This window comes from Pelodiscus sinensis, chromosome 7, assembly GCF_052426305.1.
Source record: "Pelodiscus sinensis isolate ZL-2025 chromosome 7, ASM5242630v1, whole genome shotgun sequence".
NCBI lineage: Eukaryota > Metazoa > Chordata > Testudines > Trionychidae > Pelodiscus > Pelodiscus sinensis.
In genome coordinates, this window is record NC_143058.1 from 27,514,857 (window position 1) to 27,531,680 (window position 16,824).

The 16,824-nt window shown below is 45.0% G+C and overlaps 1 protein-coding gene across 8 annotated transcripts in view; it reads left to right on the forward strand.

Moving 5' to 3' along the window:
• The window catches only part of MBD5 (methyl-CpG binding domain protein 5), a 253,117-nt gene that overhangs the window by 95,412 nt on the left and 140,881 nt on the right, over positions 1-16,824 (forward strand). The gene's annotated exons all lie outside the window — the stretch shown is intronic.

Sequence of the window (16,824 nt, forward strand, 5' to 3'; positions counted from 1 at the left end):
CATAACACTTCAACATTCTATTCTTACTACTTAATAAACATTATATTTTTCATCTTTAACCTGGTGTGTGTGTCTTAAATGTTTGCAGGCTGATGCAGGGATGGATTGTGGGAGGGAAGGTTTTGGGACGGGAGAGCCCAGGCCCACAGGCACTATTGGGTTCCAGGTGAAAAGCTCTCACACAGAGCCTCCCAGATGCGAAATCCCACCTGAGGGGCTTGGCGAACGGCAGCTGTCCGAGACTGCGCAAACCACCTCCTCTCCACTTCAGCCATTAGCCCCCAACCTGGGAGGAAGGCCTCCCCTTCGCTCTCCACCAGGTTGTGGAGGATGCAACATGTTGCCACCACCTCTGGGATATTGTGTTCCCCCATATCAAGGTGAATTAGCAGGCACCTAAACCTTCCCTTCAGCTGGCCAAATGCGAATTTGACCTATAAACATGCACGTGTCAGGTGCGCGTTAAACACTTCCCTGCTCGGGGTCAGATGCCCAGCGTATGGCTTCATAATGCAGACCGGCGTCTCTGCAATAGCAAAGGTTCGCTGCGGGAAGAAGGTTCCTGTCTGCAGCCTTTCGTACAGGTGCAAATTGCGGAAGATCCGAGCATCATGTGCCTGGCCTGACCACCCCACACAAAGGTCCGTAAATAGTCCACGGTGGTCAACCAGGGCCTGCAGCATAATGGAGAAGTACCCTTTTCTGTTGATATACCGGGCAGCTCGATGGGGTTGTGCACGGATGGGAATGTGAATTCTATCGAGCGCTCCTCTGGAGTTTGGAAATCCCAGCCCTGCAAAACCGGCCATGATGGTGTCTAGCTGTGCTGTAGTTGTTGGTGCCGAGAATGGGGGCAGTGTCAGCAGCCTAGGAGGTGGCATGTCAGTGTAGGATCTCTTGGGTGCAGTATCCAGTGCAGTCCCCAGACCTCCCCACTCTGCAACCCAGCTGAGCTCAATTTCCCTGCACCTTCCCCCAAACCATGTAGACATGCTGAGCCAGTGCTGATTCCCTGCCCTTGCCTTCCTCCCTCCCCTTGGCTGTGTCTACACTGGCACGATCTTGCGCCAAAGCGGCCGCTATTGCACAAAAATTTGCTGCCTGTCTACACTGGCCGTGTGTTCTTGCGCAAGTACACTAACGTTCTCATGTATGAAATCAGGGCTTCTTCCACAAGAACTACGATGCTCCCACTCAGGAATAAGCCCTTTTGAGCAACTGTTTTTGCGCAAGAGGCCAGTGTAGATAGGCAACATGAATTTCTTGAGCAAGAAAGCCCTATGGCTAAAATGGCCATCGGCACTTTCTTGGACAAGAGAGTGTCCACACTGCCATAGATGCTCTTGTGCAAAAGCACAGCTCACACATGGAAGAGTGGATGTGTTCTTGCACAAGAAACAACCAGTGTAGACATAGCCTAAGAATTTCCTCACATGAGCAAAATGAATTTTGTGTTGTGCACCAGTATTGAGTTCATGTGGATTGTTTGGATGTGTCACCCAAGTTATTAATAAATATTTTTAAACCTCTGTCTTTTCCCTCTGCTGCCATGTCAGCTCCCCTGGTGCCTGCTGCCCCCCGACTCCTCACCCTCCTCTGCTGTCCTGACTCCTGCTCTTCTCACTGCCCTCAGCCCTCCAGCAACCTGCCCCCCCTTCACCAGCCCTTCTCTCCTCCCTGTGCCCACTTCTCCAGTAGCCCCACTCTGATCATGTGAGCTACCCCTCCTCATCCCCTCTTCTAACACCTCCCTCTACAAACCTGCCTGCCTCTCTCCTCTGATGGTGGTCCCTCCACTGGGCAGGTGTCTGCCCAGAATTCCCTAGCACCTGCACCTTCTCTTACCCCTGCACCCTCTTGGTGCCTCCCGCTTCCCTCACTTCCCCTGCCCCCTTTGCTCCATTTTTCCCTGATGCCCACCCCTTTGATCCCGTTCCTCTCATGCCCCTGTGCCCTCTCACATGACTTGCTCCATCCCAGCCTTCCTCATGCCCACCCCTTCTTTCAAGCCTTCTCCCAGCACCTCCCCTCACCCTTCTAGCCCCCAGTGCCCTTACCCTCTCCCTTCCCAGCATCACCCTGTCCCCCTCCCACTAACACCTCTCCTCCTGCCCTTTTCCTCATTGTCTGCACTTGGCCCCCTGCCATTTGTCTCTCCTCCACCCCTGTCCCCCCAGTGGTCCCCAACCACTGGAGGTTGCCGGGCGCCAGGGGGTGTGGCCATTTGCCCCTCCCCCAAGTGCCGTGTGCCCGGGGCCGGCGCCCCCCTCTCCCCCAAGTGCCGTGTGCCCAGGGCCAGCGCCCCCCTCCCCCTCAAGTGCCACGTGCCTGGGGCCGGAGCTCCCCCCCAAGCGCCATGAGCCCGGGGCTGACCCCCCCCAAGCGCCGCGTGCCTGGGGCCAGTGCTCCCCCCAAGCGCCGCACGCCCAGAGTGCAGGCGGCCACTCTGCGGCGCTCCTGGGGCCGGCGCTCACCGTGCACCATGCGCCCGGGGCCGGCTCCGGCATCATGCATGCCCAGGGCCAGGTCAACCCCAAGCACTTGGCGGGCGCACACAAATGCCGCCCGCGGGCACTGTGTTGGGGACCACTGGGTGCCTTCCCCTTCCCCTTCCCCTCCGCACAAGCACCTTCCTCTCCTAGCCCTTCCCCTTTCTCTCCCCTCCCCCTCCCTTTCCCTCTCCCTCTTCCGTACCTTCTGCCTTCCACTTTGTGGAAGTCTGTGCTCTGTCCCCGGACTCCAAAGCCGCAACTCAGCCATGCGGTAGATCACAGCGCCCAGCAAGTTTAAAATCCCGGGCTGTGATGTTAAGTCATGTCCGGGCGTCTCTTCACCTGCTTGTTTGAGCGCGCTGCGCAGGGCAGCAGCAGCCAGCCAGGGGGAGCTCAGGGAAGGTCGCGCACGGCGAGGACGGGGACGGGGGAGAGACGCTCTGGGGCCGGCCTGGGAGGACGCGCGGTCGGGTCCGGGTCCAGCTCCAGTTCCAGCTATTGCGGGAGCATGGGCACCACAAGCCCACACAACTCGCCGCCCATGCCTCTGCTGGCTAGCCGGCTCTCTCTCTCTCTGTTTCTTTCAGAGGGAGTGGGGGAGCGCCGGCTCCTCGCGGAACCCCTCATTTTGCTCTACGGAACCCCAGGGTTCCGCAGAGCACCAATTGGGAAACACTGCTCTAGGGGATAAGCAAGGCAGCTGCAGCAGCAGACCAACGGCTAGTCAGGGGGATCCCTTTTAGCACACGTCTCTGCAAAGGGCAGGCAGCAGCACCAGGAAGTACATGCTACTCCTGTGACCTGGCAGAAGCAGTTCTGGGTGCCGCCTTCTGTCGACAGAGTGTCCAGCAGTCTGGACGCTCTCTGTCGACAAAGCGAATAGCTTTGTCTATCTGCTTGATGTAGTTTAGATGCTCTTTGTCGACAGAAGTTTTGTCAACAGATTCTGTCGACAAAACTTCTGTTGACAAAAGCCTGTAGTCTAGACGTACCCTCAATCATAATCAAAACAGACTACATTGGTGTTCTGAAAATCACCTGTAATTTCAATGACTGATTAAAACTTAGAATAAAGGAAACTTTTGTTAAAAATGCAACACTTTCTCCCCTTCAATTAGGGTGTTTATAGCTCACAGCAGATATTCTTGAGAGCTTCCAGGATAGTGGTTCAAGCTGACACGCTAAAAATAGTAGTATGGACTAGTGTGGCACAGACTAGCTTCCGAGTAACAGAAGCAGAGGGCTGAGCAGACTTGTACTTGGTCAGGTAGCCGATGCTGTAGCATCCATATTGCTATTTTTAGCATGCTACTTGAGCAGGGCTTGTATCTGTCTATCTGGGTGCAGGGGCACGCTTCTGGCTGCAGTGTAGACATGCCCCCAGGGATCCTAGAGGGAAGGCCCCCTAAAAAGGGCCAAAGCTCAGTATTTTAAGAATCTTTCCCTGGTCCCTTACAAGCCCTTCCATCCATCTAAGGGCCTAGAGCCATCATACACTGTTTGGAGACAGACATTTTATGTACAGGTGTTTGGGTCTGGGAGGGGGACTAATCAGACTGACTGGCAAGGAGTTCAGATGAGTTCTAGAAAGAGCTGAAAGAGGTCCATTGAAGAGAGCTGCAAGAAGGAAGGTTGCTCCTTGGCATGGCCTTTTGATATGCAAGAGGAAGGATCTCTTTACCACTTCATTCTGTTTTGATCAAGGACATAGCTCTATTTTTCTTTTACTTTGTATGTTTTTGGTTGGAAAATCAACTGCCTTGAAGGAAGGGCTTGAACAGTCTTTTGTCAGGTATTTAATCCTGCTTGGACTTTAGACCTGCTGGACTGATTCTCATGTCAACTTGAACACACACTTTTAACACAGGGCATATTAACAAAACTACAGGCATTTAGAATAGTTAATGCCTGTATCCAAGGTCTGTCTGTCTTTATTATAAATTTCCGCAACAATTATACTTATTTAAAGAGCTATTCTAGAAAAGGAAGGAAAGAGATGCAGCAGCAGAGATACAGTAAAATGTGGCTGTTCAGGTTTATGCTTTTAGGAACTTCTGCTAGCTACCTGGCTACCTCTTGTTTTTATCCCATGGCAAACTCAATATAACTGCAACGTCTCTTCCCTGTGATGAACAGTGAAAGTGTTGAAATGGAAGTATGATAGTTTTCTTATAATAAGGGTGTGTATAGACTACAGGGTTTTTTTGAAAAATCATAAGAAAAATATCATACTTTCATTTCAACACTTTCACTGTTCATCAGGTCTCTTTCGAAAGAGGCTTGTAGTCTAGACGTAGCCTAAAAAATAAACAGATAATCATCTCGTGTAAATTGGGATGGTTCCACTGACTAAAGTAGAACTATACCTATTTACACTAGATGATCTGGCCCAATAGTTCTTATTAAAATGTTATGTTTCGTAGAATGAAAATTTTTGAAATTCATGTAGATGATGCTTTTTAATTCAATTCCATGTAAATATTTCTAAAAATGACCATTCACACTTGAGAATTGGCAAGATATTCCTTAATTATCCTGCGTCAATATGGTTCTTCAAAAGGTGCAGCATTCTGCTTTCGTTGCTGTATAATGTACTGTCACATTCATGGAAATATAGAGATGATTTTATAAATAGAGGTAAGTGCAGTTGGTAAAATCAAAGTAGATTAAAAAGCTCTCACCTGGGCTAGCCATCCCTGTTCAAGAAACTAGGTAGTACTCAGGGAGCTAGACCATTCTGATACACTGCTCAGATGTATTTTATTTTTAGCATGTTAGCTCATTGAGTGCTAGTGCTAGTATTTGTCCTTGAACTGAGAATCATGGTCTCAGGTCAGAGTTTGGACATATAGCTTTACACGCATGAGAAGAAAAGATACAGCATTAAAGCTAATTTTTACCTCATAAAAATTAGAGGTAGTAAACTTTCCATTTAGAGTTTATCATAAAAACAACAATAACAAAAATTGTTTTTATCCAGTTTTGTTCAGTATTCAGATATGTGTTATTAATTCATATAAGAATTCCTGAAGTCTGCCTGAAAAACAACTACTATTTAGGACACAGCCTAGTGTGAAATAATAAAAGTAACTGAGAATACATTTCAGATATGTATTTCAACATGAAACAGGCTGTGAGTTTTGTTATCGTGATTTGTAAGTGACGTCTGGAAAGAGAAACACACAAGAGCAAGGCAGGTATAGTATAACAGATTAATTGATTATTCTCACAAATACCAACTGGAAATAAAAAACAAAGCAGGGTTCGGTTATGATTGTGACACTCCAGTGAAAGGATAGCACATGTCTGCCTTGTCTCCCTACTATGTCCACTGCCGTTGCATTCACTTAACCTTTTTATTAATTCCTGTTGAAAAAATATGATTTTTTTTAGATATCAAGTTTGATAAGTTTTACTTTTTTCATACATACTTCCTAGAAAAGCAGAGATATTATTCCATGTACCTAAACCAAACAGACTTTAAGGATTTGAGTAAAATAAATAGGCATTTGTAGAGCACAGAATTAATAGTCAACTAACAACTCAATAATGGAAAAGTTGCTAACTTGATACATATTTAGACATGGTGACTGAAAGACATTTGCTGTGTTAAATGAACTGCATCAAAGCTTGTGGCCAGAAAAATTGGTATTGAATGCTTTTCAATCTCCAGATCTTGTGAGCTTGATCTTCGTTGTACTTTATGCCACTGTATCCCTAAGATAAGAAATAGTGTATGCAGAAAGAATACCCAACAGATACTAAGATCAAGCTGCAAAAGTCACAGTTCTGGATTTTGGCTTCCACAGCTATGAAGAAAAGTGATGTTCTCTACAATAAAAGACATTTTTACTACATAGATATAGGATAAGTAAAGAACATTCAAAATGCATTTATTTTTGTTGTAGTTGATCTTGTGATCTTAAATTCTAACCATTGATTTAAAGACATATAACTCATGATCAAGAGTTTTGGCTACGGTTTCTGAATTTTCTGTATATGTCAAACGATACAGGTGAAGAACAGGAATGAAATCCTGGCCCTCTTGAAAAAAAATCATTAACTTTAATAGCACTAGGATTTCACTCCATGTTTGTCACTGAGTGAAAGATATGGTATATTTGATACTAACTCGCGTAATATAGGTGAACCATTTCAGTTATGTGGAAGACTGATCAATATGTCATTTTGCTCAAATCTTACTACTCTTTATCAGTAGCAAGTCTCTTTGACTCTAATGATATTAGTACATGATGTGACTGCTGTGGCTTTAGTTGTTGCCTCAATTGATGTAGATACATGTGAGATTATCAGGTTTAATATCAATTAAAAACTGACTGTGATTGATGACGAAAGTAAAATATGATGTTCCTACAAGTTTGTATATTAATACATTCACATCATTCAAATTGGAAAACCTGAAACTGTACATCTTGCTGTGTAGTAAGTCTGACAGCAAATCACCAGTTATAGATATTTTAGTAATGTGTTATTTTTTAAATACCATATTACTATTGTTCGGTGTGAAATTCAGTATGTCGCACAATTTTACTAAAGTAGGATTATTTTAGATGCAATATCTGTAGTGCCAGCTATACTGGCAAAACAGGTTGGTTTTTTTAAATTTTTTCTTATTCTGTTCAGTAGTTGAAAGAATCAAGAAAAATTAAATTCTTCTGAGCCGTGTTAGGCAACTTCATGGTAGGAGTGTAAAAATCAGTTCCCCAAATGGCTTTTTGTAGTGTAATCATCTTTCTATTTAAAGATGCCTTTTTTTCTTTCCATAACTAGGTGATTGTACAACAAAATGGCAGATACATTTTAATGTTGATATATGCAAAGTAATGTATATTGAAAAACATAATCCCAATTACGTTTACAAAATAAAGGTGACTAAATTAGCTATTATTGCTTCAGAGAGCGATCTTAGAGTCATTGCTAAATATTGTCTGAACCTTCTAAAGAGCAGGAGAAATCCATAAAACTTGGACTTTGAGCAAATGGCCCCAGATTTTCAGCTAAACTTCTGAAAATTAGCACAAGTAGGGGATTTCACTTACTAGGTTCTTATGTTTTTCAGAAAATAAAATGCAAAAAACCCACTTGCAATATTAAAGAAAATCTATATAACACTTCTGCACTTTCTTTGAGGGTGTGATTGAGTGGGAGTGGCATTTCCTTTTAAAAAACTAGTTGTCCTTGAGGACTATATAGTGTTCATTACTCTCCCTAATCTTACCAGTTGCAGTCCCCTTAATCAGGAGTATAGTCCTATCAAATGGTGGAATATTCGTGCCAAACACAGACACTGGAAAATAAGATAATCTTTTAGACTAAATGTAGATTCAGTAGCTTCAATTCTGAACATACTAGTTGTAGTCTTTAATTGTGGAAGACTATTCTCAACAGGAAGTTCTTTATGAGCATGCAACTTATACTACCTCTCCTTCCCAAAAATCTACTTTAAACTAGATTTTCCTAACAGTTTTCGTAACTGACACATGACAGGATTGTGATCTACTCTTTCAGAATTTCCAGAGAAATATTCCAGGGATAACTAAGGCTTGAAGAAATTGGCATTGTAGTCTAGCATCTGATGATATTCCAGAAATTTACTCTTATGCTTTTGGGGAGCATCCACACAAAGCTGTCCATGAGGCTTTTTAAACAAGGAAATGAATCTTGTCTCCTTTCAGGGAGCAAATCTTCAAACTATCTTCTCCCAGCAGATGTTCCCTGATGCATCTCAGATTCCTATGCAGAGATTACACCTTAATTGGCCATTCTTGTCTTAACTTTTGAAAGACTCAGGGTAGGATTGTCTGGAAGACCATCCAACTCCTAATGCTTGTCTTGATTTTTTGATTTCAAAGTCTGGGTATAATTTTCTCTTTCACACTCACACTCTCATTCTCACTGTCTGTCAGGGGCACTTAAGTCTGGACCATCATTTGGAACTGAACCACTGCAGAAAATGTGTGTTTGAGATGAGCAGATAAGGACAGAAGTCACTTTGTTCCAAGAACAAGTTTCTTTTCCCAAAAGTAAATTAAAATACACGTACTATCAGCTAGTCTCTTAGCATCAGAAGATGAATGGTGGATGGGCAATCTGTCCATGGGAATTACAGAACCATCTCTGGAGGGGGAGATTTTGGAAAGGGCACCAGGAAGAATAATGGCATCCAGCCCATTTTAAATCTCAGGTCTCTCAGCAATTCCATATATGGATCAATATTCCATGTAGAAATAGTGAAATTCATTGTTCTAGTGTTGTCTTCCCAAAACTTCAGAATGTGAAAATAAACCTAATCGAGAGCAAATGAAAATATGATAAGGAAAAATCACTCTGTTACTTTAGTTACTGCTACATAAACTATTTTCATTATGATATATTCCCCTTTAGGATTTGGACATTTATATGCCTGCAGAAAAGAAAGCTTTGAGCAAGCAAATGGAAGGACCAGTTATAGCCCTAACAAAACACACCCACAACAATTTTTTACTTCAGAAGAGAAATATGAATGAGATGGTGTCCGATTTTCAAAATGTGACCACACTTCTCATAAGATGAAAATCTGACATATTTCTAAGGCTACTGGATCTCCTGTGAAAACCCAGAATAATTTTTGCTTTGATTCTAGCCAACAGTTGCAGGAAATGGTATATAAAGATCTTGGTTCAGATCCAGAACTAGCATCTCTGAATTAACTCATTCTTAATGTTATTTAATGGCTACCTGAGGTCAGATCCAAAGAAGCTGGTCATCAGTACAGAAGCCAAGCCCTATGGAAGAGAAGCACATCTGGACTCCTGCTGTGGCTTGGAATGAGGGTATGGCCCAAGGAGAAGATATGGACCTGTCTTATGCAAAAAATTATCAAGTTCACTCCTCTGTTACCAGCAGATGATTCTTTCGAAACATAGTGTTTATATATCTTTCAGCTCTGCCTAGAGAAGTAGCATTATTCAAGTCTTGGGCAGAAGCTCTCGCTATTCCTTAAGGTCTACCCCAAAAAGGAAAGTCAGGGTTACCTGACTCAATAGTACACATTTAAAGTCAAGGGAATTCAGTCTAGACCCTCTAGTCTTTCGGCCCATCAAAGTAATCTATTCGTATCCAAATGCAGTTGGAAAACTAAAGTTACTACATGAGAAAGAAACACTTGGTTAAAAAAATTGTGAAGGAACTGGCCACTAAGATTATAAACAACTTCTCATTAATTTTCATGTCTTGGTTCTCATATCTCATTTATGTATAACTGGTGTCATGATTATGAGGGTTAGCCAGCAGCCTGGGGATAAAGGGGTTAACTACACCTAGCCAGGTGTAGTGACCAGTAGGAATGTAGGTGGGACTTTCAACCTTTGACAAAGGAATTTGGGTTTTTTCCTTTCTCCTTTTGTCTTTCTGGAGAGTCCTCTGCAGCTACAGAGAGGGACAAACATGTCTCTCTCTCTCTCTCCAAGACACCATTCTTCATTTTCTGTAATTAGGGTAATGTTTAGGTAGTTTCGTTAGGCTTTATTGTTTTAAGAGTTGGGTAAGGGATCTGATGTCTGGCACTGTTTAAAAGATGTTTTGGCTTTTCTTTGTAACTAAGTTCTAGGTCCATGGAGTTTCTCCATGAGTGTATTTTGTTACCGTCCTATCTAGTCATTATGCCTGCAACAGGAATATTGTTGTAAAAATAAAAGTTCCTTCCTTTCTTTTTATTAACCTGGAAGTGGTTAATTGTGTGCCCTGATTTTTATTTTAGGGGTAAGATTTCACAAATGATCTTTCCCCTGGTTTCTTTAGCAACATTTGGGTGGTGGCAGCGGAAGTTTTATTTCCAAGATCTAGGTTTTTAAGATTTTTGGGGGAAGTTTTATACCAAAGCCTGGTGTCATGGCTTCTTCCCCACTCTGGCATGATAAATGCAGAAGTGGGGGCCAGCAAGTGTACCCCAAAGCCTTATCTAGGTTGAAAGTCCCACCTACATTCCAACTGGTCACTCCACCAGGCTAGGTGTAGTTAACCCCTTAATCCCCAGACTGCTGGCTAACCCTCATAATCATGACAACTGGAATCTCAACTATAACTCCCAAAACACACACAATATATAGTGCTACAGGAGCTAAACTTGTATCCCTAACTTATCAGCTGGGAAATTAAGAAGGAACTATAGTCACTTAATTCTCAAATCTTAATTCTAAGTCTATTACAAATACCACTCTAGCACGGAGGAATTTTTATGAATTGTATCTATGAAGTTTGTATGTTGGTATTACCAGGGTTATAGATAAGGGCAAAGTAAGCTGAAGCAAAGGGCAGCCTGGTGTTTTTACAAGATGTCCCGACCATGGGGCTGTAGGCCAACTCTTCTTGGAAGGTCAATCAGTGATTGCAGAGGTGAGAATCTTTCATTGCTGTGTCACAAGATTCCTGAGGACTACCAATATTTTCAGATGGCGATGTAGTTTTTTCTTCAAGAGATGTCCCTGTGGGTGCTCCATAGTATGTGTTGGTGCACCTCTGCGCTGTCAACCGGAGTCTTTTAGAGCAGTGTCCTGTGCTGCACATACACGATGCTTGGGTTTGGTGCATTTAGTGCCTTGTCACCACACATGCGCATGTCCCTCCCTCTCCCCTTCAGTTCCTTCTTACTACCTTTCCTGGCCAGAGACAGAGTTCTGCAGTGTTCCTCAGCAGTCTATCTTCATTAGAGTTTTTACAGTTACATAACTAGTTCTTCTTTCATTTTCTTCTGTTAGTTCTCTGAATTGTTCTTCCTGTTCAGTTTTTTTTTTTTCTTTCTGCAGTTCGCTTTCTATTTAGATACTTATAGTTAGTTAGGATTCCTGGCTCACCAGGTTTTAAGCTATGTAGTGTTTGTAATAGTGTGATGCCCATATCATACTGGCATTCCAAGTGTGTCCATCACATCCCAGTGTGCCTTTCCCATTGACCGGGAATGATATACCACGGCCACTTGGCGCTGCGAGTGGTCCATGCATACAGGTGCTCGAGTAAACATAGCATCTCACAGCCAGCTCTTTACAAGCCACAACTCAGAGTTTGAAAACTCCTGTCCTAGAGGAATGCAATTCTCCCTTTCAAACCACTTTAAGGATTCCTGTGGTACTCTGTTCTGTAACACCCTTCTATCAAATGCTTTAATAGCAGGGGTGAAGATGTTCAGTGTTTGAGAAAAAGGAAGACCTTACAGACTTGCTTATGCTAATTGTGATCTTTCCACTCCACAGTTGCTGCTCCTTTTCCTGGAATATGTGATGCAAAGGGTTGTTGTTGTACCTCCGGCTTTGAATGTCTCTCCTACATTATACTTCATTCTGATGTCTTTTGTCAAGCTGAGGAGCTTCTGAGGGCTCAGTCCCAGGGTCAGAAGCTGGAAAGAAGGGATTTTTTTTTTTTTTTTTTGTTAGCAAAATAAGCTTGAGATGCTTTCTTTTTCCTTACCTAACATTTAGTGTGCTAACTTTCATATGATGTCAACAACATGATTATAAGAATGTACTTACTGTAAAGCTTTTGTTCTAGATATGATGAGCCAAATGCAGACCTGTCAAAAGTTAATGCAGTGGCATTTCTTTCACGTTTTTATACGTTATTAGTCTGTGAGTAATTATGGTTTGCTTCCTCAAAAAAAAAAAAAAAAAAAAGCTGACTACTCTTTTGTTTAAGATAGATAACTGTGGTTTGTTCCCGTGGGATGTGGAATTTCTCTAAGCTTCAAAACACTGATGAAAATGAATTAGTACAATTATCAGGATATCCATTATAACTGTTTTTAAAGAGCTTTTCAAAATCACTGGGTAAAAAGGTGTGCCACACAACATAACTTATAAAATTGTTCATCACAAATAACTGTATAAATTTAGTAACGGATTCCCATGGTATTAAAGCACATGAATGGGCAAAAGCTGAGTCCTAAAGCGATATTTGTTTTTATTTGATACCTCAGTGATTGTTTAGAAGCTAAGTTTATAATGTTGGGTTTTTAGGTGACTTTCAATAAGGAAACTTTCATAAGCCATATGCTAAATAAAAAGAATCATTAAAGATTTTTAGATGTGTGGTTAGTTTAGTACCTGGGCCTTCTTTCACTGCTGTCTAATGAAACTGTTATTTTACAGGAATGATAATTATAAAGGTTGAACCTCTGTAAACTGGAACTTGCTTGTCCGTGGTTCTTATGTTCCAGGACCAGAGAGTCCCGGTGGATGGCTGGGCTCCCTGCAGCTGGGCTGCCAGACGCGACACAGCTGGGCTGCCTGGAAGAACTATAGTCTAGGGGCGGGACTGGGCTGCCGAGGTTAGCAGGGATGGGGGTGGCGGCTGGGCTCCCCACAGCTGGGTTGTCAGGTGCCACCTAGCTGAGCAGCGAGACCAGGAGTGTGGCATGTGGCAGTGGGGCTGCCCAGTGGGGCTGTAGCATGGTATGCATCAGCTGGATTGGCCCATGGGACAAGGAGCCCAGTGCACTCCACAAGGGTTGACTCACAGGTACTAAACTTCCCGACTTAGAAGGAATGGGATGGGGGGAGGAACCAGCAGGGTGTAGCAGGGCTAGTGGCAGCAGTGAGAGCTGGCCAGGAGGCTGGTCCAGTGCTGGGAGAGCAGGTAGCAGGGGGGCCAGATATGACCTCCACCGGTCCAGCCAAATCCCTCATCCAGGACCAGTCAGGTCCAGAGGGTGGCAGACCCAGGAGGTCCATTCTTTATTACTTTTGTAAACAATGCTTTCTATGTACATCGTTTTCACTCATAAGATATTTTAAAGTAATAGATATTTTAATAAATGTTAACAAACTTAGGCCCCAGTCTGGCCAATACACATGTGCTTACTTTTAAGTAGGGATGTAAGTGATTAGTCGAGTAGTCTAGTGACTACTAGGGATCTTAGATTTAGATTAATTAACTAATCGAATAGTCGATTGGATTTCTGTCGACTATTAGATTAGTCTATAAGGTCTTTTCTGCCTTTGAACTGTAGCGAGAGTCCTGCTGGGCTTTTGCTACAGTTCAAAAGCAGAAACCCCACAAGGAGCATGGGATCAGCGGGGGACCTCTCTGGCCCCATGCTCCCTGCAGCATCTCAGTCTTTAAAATGTACAAGATGCCCAGTAGGGTTTTTTTACATTTCAAAAACAGACGTGAGTGCGGGGCCAGTGGGGGAATCCCCTGCTGCCTCTCCCTCCCCCGCTCTCTGAGGCACCTGAGCCTTTGAAATGTACAAGAGACCTAATGGGTCTCTTGTACATTTCAAAAGCAGGCCCCACAGGGAACACCGGGCTTCTGCTTTTGAAATGTACAAGAGCCCTCCTGGGGTCTTCCATTTCAAAAGCATAATCGCAGCAGAAGCAGCACAAGCAGAGACTGCTTTAGTTCCTGCTCACGCTGTTTCAGCTGTGCCTCTACCTTCCTTGCCCCCCCATGGAGGTGGTGCTGGGGGGAACTGGCTTCTAAGCCAGCTCCCCCCATCACCAGCTCCTGCTCCCTCTCTCCCCTCTGCCCCTTGCTGCCTCTCTCTGATAGAAGCAGCAACGGGGGGGGGAGGGGGAAGTGACTACTCGCATCACCAGTCGACTATCTGATAAGCTTATCACAGGGGTGGGCAAAAGGGCCTCCGTGGGCCGGATACAGCCCGCCAAGAGGGTTGATATGGCCCACGGAGGCCTTGCCACTCCCAGACCAATTGCAGTCTGGGGGCAGGGGAGCGGGCGAAACCTCCTCCTGTCCTGCAAGGAGCATGCTTCACTTCAAAGTGCTACGTGCTCCTCACAGGGGGGAAGGGACGTCACACACTCCCCCGCCCCCAAGCCTGATTGGCCTGGGGGCAGGGGAGCACTCGAAGCCTCCTCCCACCCTGCGAGGAGCACGTAGCGCTCTGAAATGCCTTGCTCCTCGAAGGGCAGGAGGAGGCTTTGGGCATTCCCCTTGCCCCCAGGCCAGTCAGGACATGGGGGTGGAGGAGCTGCGTGAAGCTTCCTTCCCCCTGCCCCAGCCCTGCGAGGAGCGCACGGCACTTCAAAGTGCCACATGCTCCTCGCAGAGCAAGAGGAGGCTTCGAGTGCTTCCCTGTCCCCAGGCCCTGATTGGCCTGGGGCAGATAGAGTGCCTGAAGCCTCCTCCCGCCTTACCTCTGCCCTGTGAGGAGCACGCGGCAGGGTGCAGCACAAGGAAGTGGTGTGGGTACCTAGTGGGAAGTGGGGGACAAAGGGGCTTCCCCACCCCCAGACCAATCATGGTCTGTGGGCAGGGTAGCTCAGAAGCATCCTGGCTCTGCCCCTTCCGGTTTAGGCCCTGCCCCTTCCAGGCAGCCTGGGGCACTTCAAAAATTTTTGACGTGGCCCCCGGCCAAAAATTATTGCCCACCCCTGGCTTATTGGATAGTCGACTAGTTTCTTACATCCCTAGTGGCTATATGACTACTTGCTCCCCCCCCCCTTAATGCTTCTGTATCAGAGGCAGCAAGGGGGGGAAGCAGGACCTGGTGCTGGGGGTACCTGGCTTACCATCTCTGTAGTCTGCGGGGGGATAGGGAGCAGGGAATGCTGAGCCACAGCAGACCTGGTGCCAGAGCGAGCCAGGACTGCTCAGTCCCAGGTCGCATCGGCCCTGGGAGCTACCCCCGCTGCAGCTCTACAGTTTAAATGTAGTTGGATCCGATCTGCCTGCATTCCTGGCTCCTACTACATATAAGCTACAGAGCCATATTGGAGGTAGCTCCTGGACCTGTCGTGAACCGGAACAGAGCGCCTCCCCTTCTTGACTAATCAAGTAGTTGATGCAAATCATATCGACTACACGATTAGCCAATTACCCACTTCTTAACATCCTTTTAATCACTAACAGTCCAACTGAATTAAATGGGCTGTTTACCTACTTAAAGTTAAGCATTTGCCAGGGGTTTGCAGGATTGGGACTTCAGCTGTTTGAACTCACGAATATTGAAATGAAACGGAGACACTCACAGACTTGCTAGTAACCACTCATTTTAGAAAGGGAGAGAGAGAGAGGGAGGGAGGAGCTTCCTGCATTTAATATCCTTTGACCTAAGAGAAATTGCAGCCTGTTTATGGTCTTTTACCGACTGCCATTAATATATATCTGTGGAGTTTACAGCTCTAATTCCTTGTCCAGTCCCTGTATTCCTACTTTAAGGTCAAACAACTATTATTCTACCCATTTTACAAATAGAACAACTGAGAGATTATACAAGGCCACTTCAGGCAATGCTGGGGATAGAACCCAGATTTCTAATTATCACAGAACCAAGTATCATCTGCATTGACATATTTCCTTTGAGTGAAACTGCTAAATCTTTGTGTTTGGTTAAGCAGTTCTCACAGAGAGCATTATTTGACCAGAGCAACCCATTTTTAAAGGAACAGTCCCATATTTATGCCTTATTGCAGGTGTCCTGATTTTTTTTTCCCCCGGTATTTCCTTTTACCACCTCCTGTCAGTTCTGGCAGGGCCTGCTGTGTACTGGATCCCTGCTCACCAGCCACACCATACACCCATCAGCCCACTTCCCCTGCTGGTCTGTCAGCACAGCCCCCACTGCAAACTGTGTCTTTGCCAGCAGGGTCCTGCCCCCTTCCCATTTTCAGCCAGCACACTCTATGTTCTGCAGACTGCAGTGGCTGGTGAGAGTGGACAAGCACCAGGTGGTAGCCTCTGCTGCCCACCCGTGGACCCTTTACATCTCTTTCATTGTCCTTTTCCTTATTTGTCCCTTCACCCCTCCCTAGCCCCACTGCTCCTCCATATCCATCCCCCAGTGGTGCACGCTCTGCTCCTGGCGCTAAGCAAAGAATCAGGCCTTGTTCGAAGCATTCAGCTTACTGGCAGCATGGCTGGCAAGCTCCTTCTTTCCCCCACTGCCTCTGGTTGAGCCAGCACTCCAGGTAATTCCCAGATTTTATATTTTACGGTTAACTGTTTAGAACAGCAGCTTAAAGCATCATTGCTGAAAGTGTAACAAAACTAACTTAGTTAACAGGTAAATTACTAGAAGTGGGGAGAGTCTTGTTCCCATTACTGAAGCTTAATTGAATAATGCTTTATTAGGATTCAGGTTTTGTTCCATCTGACCTGAAGTATCTACTTCCTCAGTACTTCACTGGCCCATAGGGGTATTATATTAGGAGTACCTAGAAGATGGAGGAGAAAAAGTGCATGTTACATGGGCAGGTGAATTATGTCCTTATGAATGCAGGAATTGAAACAATGCCTGGAATCCTTCAAAAAGGGGTGGAAAGGGAGGCTGTTCTGACTGATCGAACACAAGTCCAAGCAGAGCAAGAATTAGAAAGCCTTT